General features: G+C 44.3%; 1 protein-coding gene across 1 annotated transcript in view; it reads right to left on the bottom strand.

Annotated features, from left to right (window-relative positions):
• Positions 1–22,531, bottom strand: part of LOC129695600 (zinc finger and BTB domain-containing protein 5) — a 413,756-nt gene that overhangs the window by 293,680 nt on the left and 97,545 nt on the right. The gene's annotated exons all lie outside the window — the stretch shown is intronic.

Here is a 22,531-nt window from a genome sequence, read left to right as displayed (position 1 = left end):
GGTATACAGCCAAGTTCAAAATTTACCTGCAAGAAAATATTCCTCATTGATATGTAACTTTTCAGGTGTCCGTACTATGTTCATTATTAAAAAGCGTCACAATGGCAGTATGTTGCCAGGTAGACACAATATGGACAGAGGATTGTGTGGTTGGTCCTAGATTTCAACGTTCGGTGTCTCAAATTTCACTTGCCTTTGCCTGATCTGAGCATTTCACTGAGCATTTCTATCCATTTCTTAAAAAAAAAAATTTCAGCCTTCAGAAACCCATTTGTGTGGGTTTCACAGAGACATTGGTCAAGGGTTTATTCGTTTTGCAACGTTCATTAAAAAAATTGACAATTCCAGTCTATTAAACATGGGTTGGCAATTCCTGCGTGGAAAGTGGTAATCTATTTGGTTATGCTCATCCTGAAGGCCGACTCAAATTATTATCAGAGCACTGAAAAGTTGGTTTCTACATGACCAGGTAACGCAAAGCATTTGAGGGCAAAAACGGACTGCATTCTGTAATTCCCCTTCATGAATTTCGCTATCCTCAACCAAAATTGCAAGAGGATGCCATTATAACATACGTGACAAACATATTTCTGAGCCTCTCTGCTAAATTCTCTCAAAAAAGATGGATTTGCAATACAAATTCAGTCACCAATTATTCATTTTTCTCAGTAGCCTCTTCCATCGAAACACTGATGTAAGGTTTTGACCTAAAACATTAACAATTCCTTTCCCTGACACACTGTTCAACTTGCTGAGTTCCTCCAGCAGATTGTTTGAACCCTGTCTGATGTTGGTCCAAGAGATAGGCAGTATATGATGTGTGGTGGCACACTCAAGGCTCACAGATTAGCAACTCCTTCAGTTCTGCAACATGATCAGTGTAAATTTGAAAGTGCATTATAGATCCATAACAAAGCACTCCAAGTGGAAGACAGTCAACTGCTGTCCAATTTATGAACTATATGAGTACCACATCCAACTCCAAATATCTCAGTGTAGGGAGGAACTGCAGATGTTGGTTTAAACCGAAGACAGATACAAAAAGCTGGAGTAACTCACTGGATCAGGCAGCATTTCTGGAGAAAAGGAATAGGTGATGTTTCAGGTCGTGACTGAGAATATTTCACCCTGGTCTGACCTGCAGTTTTCATCTATCATTATTTTATTGTTTGGTTAGCACCACAAAGATTTGCATTGCTTTTGGCTGCATGAAGTCTAACAAGCTTTTCACCAGGCACATTTTTCTCCATTAGCTGACGAAGAATGGATTTCAAGGGTCTTGCTTCTTACATTATGATTTTTATTTCCGCTCTGGCCATTGGTAGGAAATAACACCAGCACTCAAAACAACTTGGGGTCTTTTTTATTTCATACATCCAAGCTAAAACGGGAGGCCAACATGACTCTAAATTACTCATAAGTTGCCAAGAAGATGATGGTACCAATAGTTTGCAAATAATTATGTTGACTTTAGTCTGTGTGATGAAAATCTTGAGTGGTCATTTTTTAATTCACTGCAATGTGCGATTGTTAGAATTGAAATGGCATCCATGGTGCACAGAATAAAAAAGTGAATGATCGTACAATCAACAATGAATGTGATCATCTTCTGCATTTTGCTTTACAAAAACATTGTGAAGGCACAGTGACTCAGTTAGTAGAGTTGCTGCCTCCCAGCATCAGCAGACCTGGCTTGATCCTGACTTTCAATGCTTAAAATTTGTAAATTCTCCCTGTGACTGCATGTTTCCTCCGAGTCCTCTGATTTCCTTCCACATCCCTAAAATGTGCAAGTTGGTAGGTTATAATTGTCCTCTGTAAGTTGACCTAGGGTGTAAATCTGTGGTAGAATATGCAAGTAGTTGATGGAAATGTAAGAGCATAAAATCGGTAAGGTTTAGAGTAAATATGGGTCCTCGATGATTGGCTCAGACCTGGTGATGGAAGAGCCTTGTGCATGCTGTATCTTTGTCCAGCTCTATGACCTGGAGTTGCGTACTAGTCCTGACACTGAAGAAACCATAAAAGCAGCACCTCATCAGCAAGTCTTTGAAATTCCTTGCCACAAAGATCTGTTGGGCTGAATCCATGGGTCTATTTTAGGCTGAGTGGGATAGATGAGTAAGAGAATCAAGGGTTAGGAGGAAAGAGCAAGAATGTAAATTGAGTAATGTTGAATTAGCGGTGACCATATTGAATAAAGGAGCAGGTTCAAAGGGCTGAGTAGCCTATTCCTGTTCCTACTTCTCATGGCCTTATGGAAAAGTGCAGATATATTGGAGCTTTTGCAACTGGACCCTTGCCTTCCTCAGATGGCAGACATAAATCCGTGTGGATCAGTAATACCATCTCCTCCTCATTGGCCACTAATACAGGTGCACCACAAGGCTGTGTGCCTAACCCTGCTCTACTCTCTTTACACCCACAATTGTGCAATTAAACACAGCTGCAATGCCATCTATAAATTCGCTGAAGACACCACTGTTGTTGGCTGAATCACGGGTGGTGATGAGTCAGCATATAGCAGAGCAATAGAACACCTGGTTGAGTGGAGCTCCAACAACATGTGACAATAATGAACCTAAACCTAAACCTACTATGACAAAGTTTCTGCAGATCTACTGTAGAAAGTTTCTTGACTGGTGCATCATGGCTTGGTACAAGAATTACAATGCACAGGAATGCAAAAAGGTGCAGGGAGTGGTGGACTTAGTTCAGTCCATCACATATATATTCTTCCCCACCATCAAAAGCACCGATCATCAAGGATCCCTGCCATCCGTGCCATGCCTTCTTCCGTACCCATTGGGCAGGAGGTTCAAAAGCCTGAAGTCTCACACCAAGATCATGAACAGCTGCAACCATCAGGATCTTGAACTGACCCACACAATCCTAATCCTTCCTTGGCAACAGAAACTCTGGTCCTCATCTTGCACTACCATGGAACTTGTTTTTCAACTGTGTTTTGCAGTAATGTCTTGATTTTGCTGTTTTCCTTTTCACTGTCTTGAATAACTTATGTATAATTTATGTTTTGCGTGTTGTCTGAGCCTATGTGTTTATGATGCTGTTGCAAGCAAGAATTTCAAGAGTTTAATTGCCATATATGCACCAGAAACGGAACAATTAATGTCTAACTTGCTGCAGCTTTTACAGGCACATTAATGCAACAACACACAAATAAATATACATTTATAAAAATAATACAATAAATTAACCGTTGTAGTGCAAGCTGAAGTGATGGACTACAGTGAGAGAAAGCTGGAAAAGAGAGGTGGGAGTGGGGCAGAGCCTGGCAAATGACAGGTGGATACAGGTAGGTGAGCTATGAATGGCAGATAGGTGGAGAAAGTGACAAAGGGTAGAAATGAAAAAGAGTACAAAAGGATGCCAGATCAGGGGAGAAGGTAAGTGAAATGTGAAGCCTGTGAAAGGGGACGGGTGGAAGGGGATGGGCTGGGCAGGGGTGGTAAAAGAGGGGCGATAAAAGGGAAATATAGGACGGGGATGGGAAATGATTTATGGAGAAGGGGAATGAAGCAGGGTGACTAGGGTGGTAGGCGGTGCTGAGAGAAATATGTAGGCACCAGGGTGGGAAATGGCAGGAAAAGAGATGGGATATTATTTGAAATTGGAAAATTCAATGTTCACATCATTGGGATATCAGTTACCCAAATGAAAATGAAGGTGCTGTTCTTCCAGTTTGTGTGTAGTCTTACTCTGGCAATGGAGGAGGCCAAAATAAGGAAGGTCTGCATGGGAACAGGAAGGGAACTTAAAATGGTTAACACCCGGGAGATTCACTAGGCCTTAAGGGCCTGTCCCACTTAGGCAATTTTTTTCAGCGACAGCCAGAAAATAGGCTGTCGTGTTGTCGTGAGTTGTCTCCTCACGTGCCGTAACTTTTTTCTTGTTGCCGTTGGATTTTGAAATGTTCAAAACCTTTCAGCGACAGTGGGCTTGACGTTGCCTGACTTCTCCTGTCGTAGTTGCTGTCACAGGTTGTCATCAGGATGACGCCCGGTGTCGTTGGTTGTCACCGGGTGATGACCTCGGTGAATTCCATTGGCGACAACCTACTTCATCCTACGTCAACAGGCGACAGTACCGGCAACTGAATTGTCTTCAGTTGTCGCCGACAGGGTCGCTGCTTGTCGTAGTGTGTTGCGGATGGACGTAGGTTGACCGGTTGTCGTAGGTTGTCGCCTGTGTGGTCGTAGGTGGAAGTAGGTGTGGTTGTAGGTTGTCGTAGGTGGACGTCCTAAGTCGCAACGATTGGGTCGCCGGTTGTTGGTAGCTTGCCATCGACTAGGTGGTAGGTTGTCGTAGACATTGTCGTAGGAGGGGTTCCGTTGCCGCTTTTTCAGTGACCTGCTACGACTGTGACAGTCGCCAAAAAAATCGCCTAAGTGGAACAGGCCCTTTACTCCTTCCCACTCCCCCCTTCTCCGTCAGTCTGAAGAATAGTCCTAACCCGAAACGTAATCGTTCCATTTTCTCCACAGATGCTGCCTGATTCATCGAGTTCCTCCAAAACTGGGGGGTTTTTGCTCTAGATTCCAGCATCTGCAGTTTCTTGTGTCAACAAAATTAAGAAATGTTAGTAATAAAAACAGAAGATACTGGAAATACTTAAGAGTTTAAGAAGGAACTGCCGATGCTGGAAAATCGAAGGTAGGCATTTTTGTCTATACTGGAAATACTTAGCGGGTTGGTTGTATCAATGGAAAAAATAAAGATATATCTCAGATTGATGAAAGATCTGCTGTGACAAATCATGTGGAATTCATGGACCTGAAGTTTTCCTCTCTACAGATACTGGTTGCTGTGCTGAACATTTCCCCCATGTTCTGATCCTATTTCAGTTTTTCTAGCAATATTGGTGTAGGTTAAGTATCTGTATCCTGTAGTTTTCAATTTAAATAGTTAATGGGTAATGCTGTGTAATTTATAATTCATGTCGTTGCTCAGTTCTATTGCTCTCAGATTTTTATTTCTCCAGGGATCTCTTTAGTAATTATTTCAAAGATTTTGCTTCATCTCTTTCTCTGCTGTCATTGTTACAGCTGAGAGGTTGCATAGTGTGCAAGCACAACCTTTTATCATCCCAACTATAGGTCTAAACGATACTTGAAAGTTGAGAGTAAGTAAATGGTTTGTTTTCAAAACATTCTTTTTTTACGTTGAGTTTTGTGGTTGTTCACCTTTTGGAGTTGAGATAAACCTTTAACAACCATTATTCAACCTATACAAACATTCACGGTAAAATATATTTTTACCAGAATTTTATCAGTCTTGTTTATCAGAATCACTGATAAAATTAGAATTAGAAATGAGGATCATGATTGAAAATTAACAAATACTGATATGACAATAATGGATATTAAAGAAAGCCATAAAGAGACACAGCATAGAAACAGGTCCATCGACCCATGCAGTCTGCAATGACCACAAATCATTCATTAACACTAATCCAACATGAAAGCCGTTTTACACTCTCCCCACATTCTCAGCAACTTCCCCCAGATTCTTCCACTCATCTACACACTAGGGACAATTTATGGTGGTCGATTACCCTACCAAGTGGTATGTGTTTGCGATGTATGATGATGTGATAGCACTGAAGAGGCTACAGAAAATGTCATCAGGATGTTGCATGGGATTGAGCATTTCAGTTACAAGGAGAGACTGGATGAGCTCGGTCAGTGTTTTTTCTGGAGAGGAGGAAGTTAAGAGAGGACGTGACTGAGGTGTACTGAATTATGAGGGGTATAGATAAATGCAGACTCTAGGAAACCTTTCCTGTTATAGAAAATAGGTGCAGGAGGATGCCATTCGGCCATTCGAGCCAGCATCGCCATTCATTGTGATCATGGCTGATCGTCCCCTATCAATAACCCGTGCCTGCCTTCTCCCCATATCCCTTGACTCCACTAGCCCCTAGAGCTCTATCTAACTCTTAGATATGAGTTATGAGAGCTAGGCAAACGGGAAGACATATATTCAAGGAAGAGAAAAGAGATTTAAAGGGGATCTGGGGGGAGACCTTTATCTCTCAGAAAATGGTGAGTACTTGGAATATACTGACTGAGAACATGGTACACAAGCACTTGAATTGCCTAGGCCTAGGAGGCTATGGACCAAATGCTGAAAGATGGGATTAATATGTATGGATGCCCACGAGTTAGTGCAGACATGGTGGGCTGAATAGCCTGTTTCCAATGTGAGTACTTAATGTCTCAAAACAAGAACACCTGATTGCAGAGGGAACAAGCAAACTTCACAGAGACAGCACCAAGAATCAGGATTGAACCTGTGTATCTGCCACTGTGAGGCAGCAGCTCTGCAGGCTGTGCCACTGTTAGGATGTTGGCTGCAGAACTTTGGAAACTTAAGTTTGTGGACAGTGGAAAGTATGCGACTAAACTTTATACATCCAGAATTCGCATGCAATAGTCAAACAATTCTGAGAATTCACTTTATTTTTGCAGTATTGTACATCAACTATCTTAGCCTTAAAATATATAGTTGTAGTGTAAATCATTGTTATTTCAAAGGGTAGGAGAAGAATGGAATTTGGTGATTTTGAGAGGTTAGTTATCGTGCAAATCATCTCCTGGATGACCTGGACCCATTTCAATTTGCCTACCGCCATGACCATCAACTAGAGATGTAATCTCACTGGCTCTCCACTCTGCACTGGATCAGTTGGACAATAGGAACACATGTCAGGCTGTTGTTCATCGACTACAGCTTTGGTCAACACCATCATCCTTTCCAAACTCATCGTAATACTCAGTGAATTGAATCTCTACTCCTCCCCATGTAACTGGATCCTTGACTTCATCAGCAGACCACAATCAGTACAGATTGGCAACAGCACCTCCACCTCACTGCCCACAACATAGAGGTACCTGAGGGCTGTATGCTCAGATCCATGCTCTGCTCTCTATACCCATGACTATGGAGCCAGACACAGCTCCAATGGCATCTTTAAATTTGGCAACAATATCACTGTTGTAGGATGATTAAAGAGTAATGATGTATCAGAGTTCAGGAGGGAGAGTGATAATCTGGTGAAGTGGAGCCAGAATAACAATCTTGCTATGACATTTAGGAGACCAAGGAGCTGACTGTTGACTACAGGAAGGGAAAGCAGAGGGATCATGTACTTGTCTTCATTGGTGGGACCGCACCAGAGAGAATTAACAACTTCAAATTCTCAGGTGTACATATATCTCTGTTGATCTGTCCTGGGCCCAGCTCATTGTTGATTGCAATTACAAAGAACCCTCACCAACACCTTCACTTCCTCAGAAGTTAGAAGAGATGTTGCATGTTGCTGAAGACTCTATTGAACTTCTACAAGTATATAATGGAGTGAATACTGACAGGTTGCATCACGGCCTGGTTTAGAAATTCAAATGCTCAAGAACAAAGGAGATTCTAAAAAGCAGTGGTCATTGCCTAGTCCATCCAGGATACTGACCTCCCCATCATCGAAGGGATCTGCAGGAAGCATGACCTCAACAAAGCAGTGAATATCATCAAAGACTCATAGACCTTTTTCACGGGGCGACTTGACGCAAGATGTAGCCAGAGTGGAGTGGTCGTGGTCTAGCACGATATCACACGATATAACGGGGGTAGAGTAAAGAGTTCCCACGGTACTCGGCAATTCTGTCATTTTTGCGAGTGACTTGTCCGTCTCCCGATCTTTCCCATTAATCGTGAATGAACATCGTGGACTGTAGTGTAGTTAATCACGTGGCACAAATGATGTTACTTTGTTGTCACACACTATATTGGTTTTTTTCACCTGAGCTCTTTAATGAGCTGAAGAATAATCTGTGTTTTTTTAGACAAATGGTGTTTGGTGTGATGCACCTTCTCTCAATGTCGTCTTTTTATTTTGTCAAATATGAATAAAGACTGTGTCTCACATTGACCGTGATGATTGTGTTATTTTATGATCTACTGAGAGGTGAAACTTTCAGTCTGAAGAAGGCTCTCGACCCAAAACGCCACCCGTTCCTTCTCTCCAGAGATGCTGCCTGTCCCGCTGAGTTGCTCCAAGCAACTGGTGTCTATCTTCAAAGGACTGACCAGGACTGCCTCTCTCTCTCTCTCTCTCTCTCTCCCTCCCTCCCTCTCACACAGGCATGACTGGAGGAACTCCGCGGGCCAGGCAGCATTTACGGAGGGAAATGGACAGGCAACCCATTCTTCAGGCTGCCTTATGTCTCTCTCCCCCCCCCCCTCCCCCCCCCAACTCCCACCCACACACACGAATGCTGGAGAAACTCAGCGGGTGCAGCAGGGCCGAAACGTTGTCTATTTCCTTCGTTCCATAGATGCTGCTGCACCCGCGGAGTTTCTCCAGCATTCGCGTGTGTGGGTGGGAGTTGGGGGGGGGGAGAGAGACATAAGGCAGCCTGAAGAATGGGTCGCCTGTCCATTTCCCTCCGTAAATGCTGCCTGGCCCGTGGAGTTCCTCCATTCATGCCTGTGTGAGAGGGAGGGAGGGAGAGAGAGAGAGAGAGAGAGAGGCACACACAAGGTGGATGCGAAATCTCACCTGCCTGTTTCAGTGACAGACACCCACCGCCAGTAAATGAAGACACCCCCATCTTTCAGACAAAAAGAGACACACTGACATTAATGAAATGCTTAGCTAGTTTTATTAGATTTGTATGTAAATAGCAAACTGGCTGGATTCACTCTATCCAACTTCCGGGTTCACCGTTCGCAGGAGTTCCCACGGTAACCGCAAGAGTTACTACGGATATTGCACTGGCCACTACGTTCATAAAATGTTGCAATGCTCAACCACAAGTGTACAAGTCACTCTTGGACAAATTCAAACATGTTTGAATTTTCTCCCGAGTACCCAAGTTACACGATTACCTGCCGTTAGCGCCACGGTGGTCCACGAATGCCGTACTGTTACCGCACGAGGTTCCCACGATGTTAAACTCTGGTTACCTCTTGCGTCAAGTCACCCCGTGAAAAGGGGGTTTCACACCGCCTTGGCAGTGCCCTCTTCTTCTCACTGCTACCATCGGGGGAAAAGGACTGGAGCCTGAAAACCATTATCTCCAGGGTCAAGAACAATTTCTGCACATGAAACATTATTCAACTACCCTACACTATGCCAGCCACAACCTTACCTCAGCATTGAAGCATTACAAACTTTGCAGACTAGTATGGTTGCTCTACATACTTTGGCTTTTGTGCAGGTCTAGTTTACCTAGACTATTTTATTGTATATTTTTTCTTATTATTGCATTTATTGTGCCGATAAACCTAAGTAAAATTTTCATTTTTCTGGTTCATATCCGTTGTATAAGACAAATAAACATTCTTTACTTTATTTAAAAATTTATGCACAGAATACTCCCGTGTAATGCAAAGTCATTTGAGCATTCTTCATGCCACTGGCATACTAAGGCAACTGTCATTGCCATTTCTTATGAATACCGGGTGGCTGAAAGTATACCATACCTCACTGTTCAATATCACGCACTACTCTATTTTCTACTATTCTCTTTCTTTTCTTCCTTTTACTGCTAAAAAAAATAAGAAGTTGTACATAAAATTTAACATGTCAATATATATTAGGTATCTACAAGGTACCACATTATTGTACTTACTTCTAATAAAATTAAAAAAAATAAAATAAAAAATAAAAAATAAAGGAAGAAAGTATACTATACAGTGCATTCAGAAAGTATTCAGACCCCTTCACTTTTTCCGACATTTTGTTACATTACAGCCTTGTTCTAAAATGGATAAAATTCATTTTGTTTATCATCAATCTATACACAATATCCCATAATAAAAAAGTGAAAACAGGTGTTTAGAAATTTTTGCAAAGTAATTAAAAAATAAATAACTGAAATATCACATTTACATAAGTATTCAGACTCTTTACTCAATACTTTGTTGAGGCACCTTTGGCAGTGATTACAGCCTCAAGTCTTCTTGGGTATGACGCTACAAGCTTGGCACACCTGTATTTGGGCAATTTCTCCCATTCTTCTCTGCAGATCCTCTCAAGCCCTGTCAGATTGGATGGGGAGCGTCGATGCACAGCTATTTTCAGGTCCCTCCAGAGATATTCGATCGGATTCAAGTCCGGGCTCTGGCTGGGCCACTCAGCACATTCACAGATTTGTCACGAAGCCACTCCTGCGTTGTCTTGGCTGTGTGCTTAGGGTCGTTGTCCTGTGGGAAGGTGAACCTCGGCCCTAGTCTAGGGTCCTGACCACTCTGGAGCAGGTTTTCATCAAGGATCTCTCTGTACTTTGCTCCGTTCATCTTTCCCTCGATCCTGACTAGTCTCCCAGTTCCTGCCGCTGAAAAACATCCCCACAGCATGATGCTGCCACCACCATGCTTCACCATAGGTATGGTATTGGCCAGGTGATGAGAGGTGCCTGGTTTTTCCACACGTGACACTTGGCATTCAGGCCAAAGGGTTCAATCTTGGTTTCATCAGACCAGATAATCTTGTTTAGTTGCCTTTTGGCAAACTCCAAGCGGCTTTTTACTAGCTTCCGTCTGGCCACTCTACCATAAAGGCCTGATTGGTGGAATGCTGCAGATATAGTTGTCCTTCTGGAAATTTCTCCATCTCCACAGAGGAACTCTGGAGCTCTGTCAGAGTGACCATTGGGTTCTTGGTCACCTCCCTGACCAAGGCCCTTCTCCCTCGTTTGCTCAGTTTGGCCGGGCGGCCAGCTCTATGAAGAGTCCTGGTGGTTTCAAAGTTCTTCCATTTAAGAATGATGGATGCCACTGTGCTCTTTGGGACCTGCAATGCTGCAGAAATTGTTTTGTACTTTTCCCCGGATCTGTGTCTTGACACAATCCTGTCTCGGAGCTCTACGGACAATTCCTTCGTCTTCATCAAGTCAAGTCACTTTTATTTCTATAGCACATTTAAAAAACAACTCTTGTTGACCAAAGTGCTTTACATTGGTGGAGGTACTAACGTTATACAACATTGGTTCATAGATTAAGTACATACATAAATACATACTTATAGTCCTCCCTCAGAGGATGTCAAGAAAGGCTTGAGAGTAAAGATGAGTTTTAAGTCTCGACTTAAAAGAGTCGATGAAGGGGGCAGTTCTGATGGGAAGAGGGATGCTGTTCCACAGTCTAGGAGCTGCAACCGCAAAGGCGCGGTCGTCCCTGAGCTTATGCCTAGACCGCGGGATGTTCAGTAACCCCAAGTCGGCCGATCTGAGGGACCTGGAGGTGGTGTGGTGGGTAAGCAGGCTTTTGATGCAGGTGGGGGCAAGCCCGTTAAGGGCTTTGTAGACATAAAGAAGGATCTTGAAATTTATTCAAAACCGCACAGGGAGCCAGTGGAGAGAAGCCAGAGTCGGGGTGATGTGGTCCCTTTTTCGGGTGCCCGTCAGGAGTCTCACTGTGGCGTTTTGGACCAGTTGCAGGCGGGACAGGGAAGATTTGCTGATGCCAGTGTAAAGGGATTTGCAGTAATCGAGGCGGGAGGAGATAAATGTGTGGATGATCTTTTCGAGGTCATCTAACTGGAGGAATTGTTTTATTTTAGCTATTGTTCGAAGCTGGAAGAAGCTAGCTTTTACCACGGCATTGACTTGTTTGTCAAATTTCAATGCCGAGTCAAATATCATGCCAAGGTTTTTGACGTGAGGTTTGAGTAATGGGGTAAGGCTTCCAAGGCTGCCTGCTATCATTTTGATTGAGTCCGAGGGGCCGAGAAGGATAATAATAATAATAATAATAATAATAATATCTTTCATTGTCATTGCACATCAGTGCAACGAGATTTAGTATGCAGCTTCCAACCGATGTAAAGGAAAAGTAAAATAAATAAATAAGCTGTGTGACGTGACCATCCGAGGGAGACAGTCCAGGGGTGGGTGGGGGGCACTCAGCAGGGCCGGTTCAGAGCCGCTATAGCTCTGGGAATAAAGCTGTTTCTGAGTCTGGAGGTTCGGGCGTATAAGGCCTTGTAACTTCTGCCGGAGGGAAGTAGATCGAACAGTCCGTTACAAGGGTTTGAGGAGTCTTTATGGATGCTGACAGCCTTCCTGAGGCACCGTGTGTGGTAGATGCCCTCCAAGGCTGGTAGCTGTGTCCCAATAATCCTCTGCGCTCTGTGGACGACGTGCTGAAGAGCTCTCCTCTCCGCCTCCATGCAGCTGAGATACCACACAGAGATGCCATACGTTAATATGCTCTCTGTGGTGCAGCGGTAGAACGTTGTCAGCAGCTGTTGGGGCAGACCAGTCTTTTTTAATGTCCTCAGGAAGAACAGTTGTTGCTGTGCCTTCTTGACCAGCGCAGTGGTGTTGGTGGACCATGTGAGGTCCTCTGAAATGTGAGTGCCCAGAAACGTAAAGCTGGACACTCTCCACACTTTCCCCGTAAATGGAGATTGGGACGTATTCTCCATTATGGGACCTCCTGAAGTCAATAATCAGCTCCTTGGTCTTGGAGGTGTTTAGTGACAAGTTGTTACGTGCACACCAGTCCGCCAGGTTCTGCACCTCCCCTCTGTATTTTGTTTCATCACCGTTGGTGATCAGCCCAATCACTGTTGTGTCGTCTGCAAACTTCACGATGGTGTTGGTGTCGAATGCAGGAACACAGTCGTGAGTGAAGAGGGAGTAGAGCATGGGGCTTAGTACACAGCCCTGTGGTGTGCCGGTGCTCAGGGTGATAGTGGAGGACAGGTGCGGGCCCAGTCTCACTGCCTGCGGTCGCTCCATCAGAAAGTTCAGGATCCAATCGCATATCGGCGAGCTAAGGCCCAGCTGGTGGAGTTTGGTGGTAAGCTTGGTGGGGATGACCGTATTGAATGCAGAGCTATAGTCAATGAAGAGCATCCTCACGTACGTGCCGTCTGTCCAGGTGAGTCAGGACAGTGTGAAGAGCCAGAGAGATGGCATCCTCTGTCGATCTATTTGTCCTGTATGCAAATTGATGAGAGTGCAGTGAGGCAGGGATGCTGGATTTGATGTGCGAGAGAACCAGCCTTTCGAAGCACTTCATTGGGATTGGAGTTAGGGCAACCGGGCTGTAGTCGTTCAGGTTGGTGACTTTAGACTTTTTCGGCTCCGGCACTATGATGGCTGTTTTCAGGCACTTGGGGACCGTTGCCAGAGATAGAGACAAATTAAAGATTCTCTTGAAAACCTCTGCCAGCCGTACAGCACAGTCCTTTAGTACCCTTCCCTGGACTTCATCCGGGCCTGCAGCCTTGCGTGGATTAATCCTACGCAGAGCGCACTGTACCTCCTGAGTGCTCAGTGTTAAGGCCTGTCCCTCCGCCATGGCCAGGGTTAATCCACCCCTGGTGGTGTTGCCAGTTTCGAAGCGGGCAAAGAAGGTGTTTAGTTCGTTGGCCAGTGTGATATCACCGTGGGGGCAGGCGGTGCTGCTCTTGTAGTCAGTGATGTCCCTGACACCCCGCCACATGCTTCTGGTGTCCGCGGTATTGAAGTGGTCTTCCACCCTTTGCCTGTGGATGTCTTTGGCCTTTTTTATGTCTTTGTTCAGGTTCGACCTGGCCGCACTGAAGGCAGAAGTGTCCCTGGATTTAAAGGCATTGTTGCGTGCCCTTAGCAGATTCTGAACCTCCTTGTTCATCCAGGGTTTCCGGTTTGGGAACATCTTAATTTGCTTGTCCACTGTGACAGTCTCCACACAGCAGTTGATGTAGGAGAGCACAGTGGATGTGTACTCCTCCAAGTTTACCTCTGTACCACTGGTTGCCTGTTGTGCAAACAGGTCCCAGTCGGTGCGATCAAAGCAGTCCTGGAGTTGTAGAGTGCGGTCCTCGGGCCATATTTTGACCGTCCTTATTGCAGGTTTGGTCTTGCGGATAAGGGGTTTGTATACAGGGAGTAGAAACAGTGAGAGGTGATCGGATTGCCCCAGGGATGGGCAGGGGAGAGCTCTGTAGGCGTCCTTGATGTTGGTGTACACTTTATCCAGCGTGTTTGAGCCCCTGGTGGCACTGCACATGCTGGTGGAATTTGCGGAGTGCGGCTCGTAGGTCGACCTGGTTAAAGCCCCCTGCAACAATGAAGGCACCGTCGGGGTGAGCATCCTGCTGCTTACTGATGGCCGAGTGCACCTGTGCTAGTGCTAGGTTAGCATTAGCCTGTGGTGGGATGTATATGGCCATGATGATAACCACAGTAAACTCCTGAGGCAGGTAAAACAACCTCCATTTAAGCAGTAGGTATTCCAGGTCTGGAGAACAGTAGCTCTCTACTGCAGTGTGGTTGATGCACCAGTCATTGTTGATGTGGATGCAGAGCCCGCCACCCTTGCTCTTACCGGAGTCCTTTGTTCTATCAGCACGATGCAGTGACCGGTTGGTTAGGTCCACAGCCCCATCGGGAACCAGCGCACTGAGCCAGGTCTCTGTGAAGATCAGCACACAGCAGTCTTTCAGGGATCGCTGGGTGTTGATCCAGAGCCTTACCTCATCCAGCTTGTTGGTGAGTGACCGGACATTCGCGAGAAAGACGCTTGGGAGCGATGGTCTTTGTGGAGCCTCCGTAGCCTGTCCTGCACCCCCGCTCGCCTTCCACGTTTCTGCTTTCGCTCCCGGCGCTTGCTCCGTCTCCTACCCTCCGGAGTGGTGATCCAGGGGGCTGTTCTGCCCAGCTCCATCGGGATTTTGGTGAGGGTGCTGTAGTACTCACAAGCCAGTTTCTCGCAGCCACGTCCGATATTGAGCAGTTCCGTGCGGCTCCATGTGCGACCCGTCGGGATTGCGATGTGGGTCCTGGATTTCCTCGTCCTGGAGGTGAGTTTCTTCCTATGGTTTCTGGGGGTACTGGGGTTTCTAGGGGTTCTAGGGGTTCTCGGGGTTCTGAGGTTTTAAATACCTTATTTTCACAGCCGCGTTCGGTACCGGGCTGCTCCGAATTGACTCGGACTTGGGAGCGCAAAGCCGCTGCGTCTGAACGCGCCTCCATCTTCAGGGAAGATGTTCAGGGATGACCTCAGACTTACTCTTGTTTAGCTGGAGGAAGTTCTGGGCCATCCAACACTTTATATCCTTGAGGCAGTGGATAAGGTTAAGTAGAAACCATGGCTTGGTTTTTGCTCTGACATGCACTGTTAACTGCGGGACCTTATATAGACAGACGTGTGCCTTTCCAAAACCTGTACAATCAATTTAATTTACCATGTGGACTCCAATCAAGTTGTAGAAACATTTCAAGGATAATCAATTGAAACAGGATGCACCAAAGCTTAATTTTGAGTGTCATAGCAAAGGGGCTGAATACTTATGGAAATGTAATATCTATATAACTAAAAGTCTCATCTTGACCACTTCCTGTCTGTGCTGTATATTGATTTTAGAAAAAACGCTACCCTATATCGCTGATTTTTGGCCATCTTACTCACAGTCCTCCTCTGCTTGATTGAAATGACTTGAAATGGATTGACTTGACTTGACTTGAAATGGATTGACTTGACTTGACTTGAAATTACAGAGAAAGGTTGAACAAGTTAGGTCTTTATTCTTTGGAGCGCAGAAGGTTAAGGGGGAACTTGATAGAGGTCTTTAAAATGATGAGAGGGATAGACAGAGTTGACGTGGATAAGCTTTTTCCATTAAGAGTAGGGAAGAATCAAGCAAGAGGACATGATTTGAGAATTAAGGGACATAGGTTTAGAGGTAACATGAGGGGGAACTAGAGTGGTAGCTGTGTGGAATAAGCTCCCAGTGGAAGTGGTGGAGGCAGGTTCGATTTTATCACTTAAAAATAAATTGGATAGGTATATGGATGGGAAAGGAATCGAGGGTTATGGTCTGAGTGCAGGTAGATGGGACTAGGAGAGAATAAATGTTCGGCATGGACTAGAAGGGCCGAGATGGCCTGTTTCCGTGCTGTAATTTGTTATATGTTATATGAAATGAATTGACTTGACTCTCAACATCCAGGGATATTCAGCTCAACATCCAGGGATATTCAATATTCAGGAGGGATAGACAGAAAGGAAAAGGAGGTGGGGTAGCGTTGCTGGTTAGAGAGGAGTTTAACGCAATGGAAAGGAAGGACGTTAACTTGGAGGATGTGGAATCGATATGGGTAGAGCTGCGAAACACTAAGGGGCAGAAAACACTAGTGGGTGTTGTGTACAGGCCACCTAACAGTAGTAGTGGAGTTGGGGATGGCATCAAATAGGAAATTAGAAATGCGTGCAACAAAGGTAAAACCGTTATAATGAGTGACTTCAATTGGGTGAATCAAATTGGCAGGGGTGCTGAGGAAGAGGATTTCTTGGAATGTATGCGGGTTTTCTAAACCAACGTAGAGGAACCAACGAGAGAGCAGGCTATTCTAGATTGGGTATTGAGTAATGAGGAAGGGTTAGTTAGCAGTTTTGTTGTGCGTGGCCCCTTGGGCAAGAGTGACCATAATATGGTTGAGTTCTTCATTAGGATGGAGAGTGACATTGTTAATTCAGAAACAATGGTTCTGAACATAAAGAAAGGTAACTTTGAGGGTATGAGACGTGAATTGGCTAAGATTGACTGGCAATTGATTCTTAAAGGGTTGACGGTGGATATGCAATGAAAGGCATTTAAAGACTGCATGGATGAACTACAACAATTGTTCATCCGAGTTTGGCAAAAGAATAAATCAGGGAAGGTAGTGCATCCGTGGGTAACAAGGGAAATCAGGGATAGTATCAAAACAAAAGATGAAGCGTACAAATTAGCCAGAAAAAACAGCCTACCAGAGGACTGGGAGAAATTCACAGTCCAGCAGAGGAGGACAAAGGGCTTAATTAGGGAAGGGAAAATAGATTTTGAAAGAAAACTGGCAGGGAACATAAAAACTGACTGCAAAAGTTTTTATAGATATGTGGAGAAAGAGATTAGTTAAAACAAATGTAGGTCCCTTGCAGTCAGAAAAAAGGTGAATTGATCATGGGGAACAAAGACATGCCAGACCAATTGAGTAACTACTTTGGTTCTGTCTTCACTAAGGAAGACAAATAATCTGCCGGAAATAGCAGGGGACCGCGGGTCAAATGAGATGGAGGAACTGAGTGAAATCCAGGTTAGCCGGGAATCGAAGGGTAAATTGCATGGATTAAAGGCCGATAAATCCCTACGGCCGGATAGGCTGCATCCCAGAGTACTTAAGGAAGTAGCCCCAGAAATAGTGGATGCATTAGTGATAATTTTTCAAAACTCTTTAGATTCTGGAGTAGTTCCTGAGGATTGGAGGGTAGCTAATGTAACCCCACTTTTTAAAAAGGGAGGGAGAGAGAAAACGGGGAATTACAGACCAGTTAGTCTAACATCGGTAGTGGGAAACTGCTAGAGTCAGTTATTAAAGATGGGATAGCAGCACATTTGGAAAGTGGTGAAATCATTGGACAAAGTCAGCATGGATTTACGAAAGGTAAATCATGTCTGACGAATCTTATAGAATTTTTCAAGGATGTAACTAGTAGAGTGGATAAGGGAGAACCAGTGGGGATGTGTTATATCTGGACTTTCAGAAGGCTTTCGACAAGGTCCCACATAAGAGATTAGTATACAAACTTAAGCACACGGTATTGGGGGTTCAGGTTGATGTGGATAGAGAACAGGCTAGCAAACAGGAAGCAAAGAGTAGGAGTAAACGGGTCCTTTTCAGAATGGCAGGGAGTGACTAGTGGGGTACCGCAAGGCTCAGTGCTGGGACCCCAGCTATTTACAATATATATTAATGATTTGGACGAGGGAATTGAATGCAACATCTCCAAGTTTGCGGATGACACGAAGCTGTGGGGCAGTGTTAGCTGTGAGGAGGATGCTAGGAGGCTGCAAGGTGACTTGGATAGGCTGGGTGAGTGGGCAAATGCATGGCAGATGCAGTATAATGTGGATAAATGTGAGGTTATCCACTTTGGTGGCAAAAACAGGAAAGTAGACTATTATCTAAATGGTGGGCGATTAGGAAAAGGGGAGATGCAACGAGACCTGGGTGTCATGGTACACCAGTCATTGAATGCAGGTGCAGCAGGCAGTGAAAAAAGCGAATGGTATGTTAGCATTCATAACAAAAGGATTTGAGTATAGGAGCAGGGAAAGGTTCTACTGCAGTTGTACAGGGTATTGGTGAGACCACACCTGGAGTATTGTGTACAGTTTTGGTCTCCAAATCTGAGGAAAGACATTCTTGCCTTAGAGGGAGTACAGAGAAGGTTCACCAGACTGATTCCTGGGATGTCAGGACTTTCATATGAAGAAAGACTGGATAGACTCGGCTTGTACTCGCTAGAATTTAGAAGATTGAGGGGGGGAATCTTATAGAAACTTACAAAATTCTTAGGGGATTGGACAGACTAGATGCAGGAAGATTGTTCCCGATGTTGGGGAAGTCCAGGACAAGGGGTCACAGTTTAAGGATAAAGGGGAAATCCTTTAGGACCGAGATGAGAAAAACATTTTTCACACAGAGAGTGGTGAGTCTCTGTAACTCTCTGCCACAGAAGGTAGTTGAGGCCAGTTCATTGGCTATATTTAAAAGGGAGTTAGATGTGGCCCTCGTGGCTAAAGGGATCAGGGGGTATGGAGAGAAGGCAGGTACAGGATACTGAGTTGAATGATCAGCCATGATCATATTGAATGGCGGTGCAGGCTCGAAGGGCCGAATGGCCTACTCCTGCACCTATTTTCTATGTTTCTATGACTTGACTTGAAATTGATTGACTTGACTTGAAATTGACTGATTTGACTTGACTTGAAATGGATTCAAATGGATTGTTGGCTCTGCACTCACTGTGCTTGACTTGACCCACAACACCCATGCTAGCACCCAAAAAGCCCCCCCCCCCCCCCCGTAGATTAGTGACTCATGCTATGAGTCATGCATTTGTAGTTACACCCACTAGCTTGTTTGCGTCGTGGCCTGCTGCATTCCGTTAGTCTTAAAGTGAACTCTCAAGTGAGAACTTGTATTGCATGTTCCTAATAAACCCTATATAACCTGACATGGTGTGAGGCCACTGTTATTATAAGGACTACAAATCAACATGGTGTCAGAAGTGGGATTAATGTTTGCTCTGCTATGGGCAATGGGGTGCGGGTCTGCCTTGACAATAATCGTTGAGCAGGTGAATCCAAGGCAGGGTCACGGGAAATGTTGCATAAGTTGAGCCATGACATGGATTTGATTTCCTTCAGCCCTTCAGTCTGTCCACTGACTTTAGACTGTGATGTTACACATCACATTTTAACACAATACAAGGATTTGTTTAACGACTAGCTGGGCAGGTTGCCTGTGAGATAGACGATTACTATTGACCCTGAGGCAATCCCAGGTGTTCGGCCGGCTCACAGGATTTCCCATGCTATGCGGGATCGTGAACAAAGTGAACTTAACAGAATGGTGGCTCTTGGCGTGATTACTCCCGTAACTGAACCCTCAGACTGGCTCTCCTCAATGATTGTCGCTACTAAGAAGAATAAAGATGAGATACGGATTTGTATTAACCCCAAGGACTTAAATACAGCAACTAAGAGACCACGCTATCCAATGCATTCGGTGGACGAGATTGCGGCGCAGATGGTCGATGCAACTATGTTCACAATGCTAGATGCCAAGAATTCATTCTGGCAGATTCCACGTAAATTCTCCAAGCTGACAACTTTCAGCACTCCTGTTCGGACGTTATAAATATTTGAGGATGCCCATTAGTATAGGTTCTGCCAGTGAAGTATTTCAACAATTCATGGAGCAATTGTTTGCCAGATACCCATGCTCCATCGTAGTGGACGATATCCTTATTGCTGGAAAAACGATCAAGGAACACGATGCCAATCTGCCAAATGTATTGAAGAGTGCCGAGGCCATCCATCGCAAACTAAATCCCAAAAAATGCAGAGTGAATGAGGTAACATACCTAGGCCATATATTTACCAAGGACGGCCTGAAAACTGATCCAGCGAAAACCAATGTTATTAATGAACTTCCAGCACCCACGGATGTGCCCAGCTTGCAGAGGTTCCTTGGCCAATCCCTCCTCCATGGCGAACTATTTGAGCAAATTAATTCCAGATTTCAGTGAAATATCAGCCTCATTGCACCATCTCACACACAAAGGCTCTGCTTGGACCTGTTATTATAAGGACTACAAATCAACACCTCCCCCCCCACACCCCCCCTCCCCCATTGGCCAGCAATATTGGAATTGGTGCAGAGGTGGAATATTTTGTTGGGGGACCAGTCATCCCGTTGAAGCTCGTTGAACTCACAGACTAGTTTCAGTTATTTATTTTTAATTACTTGGTAAAAAAAAATTCTAAATACCTGGTTGCCCTTTTTTATTATGAGGTATTGTGTGTAGATTGATGGGAAAAAAATGTAATCAATTTTAGAAGAAGGCTGTAATGTAATAAAATGTGGAAAAATTGAAAGGGTCTGAACACTTTCTGAATGCACTGTATGATGAATGCAATAGAATTGTCAAGTGCAGAGGTAACAGAGGCAAGAATGAGACTTTTAGCTGCCAATGTGCTGCGTCAAGGCTGGAAACAGGAATATAATGCTCACATGATGATAGAATTGAGGTGTGTTCAGATATTGCACAGTCTTGTTTAGTGACAGATAGTGGTTAGGGAGGTTAGCAAACATGCCTAGAAAATGGAATTTGTGGCAGAACAGGATGACTTTGGTCTTCCCATTATTTGGTTATAGATATTTCTGCAAATCCACTGCTGGACACGGAATTACAGTGAGACAACATGTAAATAAAAAATAAAGCAGGATTAGGTGAATTCATAGCAATGGTGCAGAAAAGGAAAGATTGGGCAATAAAAATGAATCTCAAGCTTCTACTGAATACATAAGAATGTTGCCAGGCAAGGAATACCTGAACAATTCAGCAATTTCTAATGAAACACATTTTTCTTTGATAGCAGTTGCAGGTAATTATTACAAATATTGTTAAATCATGTCGCCATCCACACTAAAATAGCTTCTTGATGGTTGGCGTGGACTCAATGGGCTGAAGGGTCTGTTTCCAGATTGTATTTCTTTCTGACCATCAGGTTATTCCCCTCTTCTGTCACCTTTTTTCCTATGAATTTGCTTAAAACCTGCTAAATATTTTCCGTTGGTGATAATTAATCAATAACTGGAACATTGACCCTTAAAGATGCTGCCTGACTTGCCCAAAATTTCAGATTTGTTTTCTGCTTATAATTTTAGATTTCAAATGACAGAGTACCTTGTCTTGATTGAGTGTGAAATTTGAAGTTTGATAGTATTTGTATATGATTATATTACATAATGAGAAAGAGGAAACCTTCAAGAATATGCCAATCAGTGTAAACTGATTCCCATTTTTAAAAAAAGACAGTGATGGAGTGACATAGCGGGTCAGGCAACATCTCTGGAGAACATGAAAAGGCGATGTTTTTTGGATCAGAACCCTTCTTCACACTAATTGTAGTGGGGAGGGAGAAGGAAACTGGAAGAGAGGTGGGGGCAGGGCAAAGCCTAGGGAGTGATATGTGTATATAGGTGAGTTGGTTTTATTGGCAGATGGTTGTTCAAAGGGAAGAGATGAAAAGCAAAGGCTGTGAGATAAGGAAAGAAAATGTGTGCAATGAGATGCTAGAGGGATATCAGTGGAAGGGGATGAGATAGTGAATCAGGATAGTGGGAGAAATGTAGAAACAAATAACTCAAGGGCACAAAGTGCTGGAGTAGCTCAGCAGGTCAGGCAGCAGCTCTGGAGAATGTGGATAGGTGACATTTCAGGTTGGGATCGTTCTTCGTACTGAGTGGGAGAAATGGGTGTGTCCTGGTCGGACTCAGAGAAGACGTGGGGATGTTAGGTTAGTTACTTAAAATTAGGAAATTCAATGTTCCTACCAAAGTTAATCAAACGGAATATGAGGTGCTTTTCCTCCAGTTTGCCTCATCCCCATATTACATAGAAACATAGAAAATAGATGCAGGAGTAGGCCATTCGGCCCTTCGAGCCTGCACCGCCATTCAATATGATCATGGCTGATCATCCAACTCAGTATCCTGTACCTGCCTTCTCTCCATACCCCCTGATCCCTTTAGCCACAAGGGCCACATCTAACTCCCTCTTAAATATACTCAATGAACTGGCCTCAACTACCTTCTGCGGGAGAGAATTCCAGAGATTCACCACTCTCTGTGTGAACATTTCCACCAGCTGCCAAGATTTTTTCCACTCCCTAAAAGCCTGTAACCATAAACACTATTAAGTCTTTAGTCATTCGTTTGGTACCGAGATACAGTGAAAGGCTTATGTTGAGTGATAACCAGTCTGCAGAATGATAATATATTATTACAATCGAGCAAGCAAGAATTTCATTGTCCTATCTGGGACACATGCCAATAAACTCTCTTGACTTTACTTGATTTATAGTGTACAACAGATACATGAGGGAACACCTAATGTAGGTATGTTACAAAACCTACCTGAATCGTGGCTGAGCATCTGCCCTACCCCCGTGTGTGTGATT

This window comes from Leucoraja erinacea, chromosome 3 (assembly GCF_028641065.1).
Source record: "Leucoraja erinacea ecotype New England chromosome 3, Leri_hhj_1, whole genome shotgun sequence".
Taxonomy (NCBI): Eukaryota; Metazoa; Chordata; class Chondrichthyes; order Rajiformes; family Rajidae; genus Leucoraja; species Leucoraja erinaceus.
This window is presented reverse-complemented; position numbering and strand designations above follow the sequence as displayed.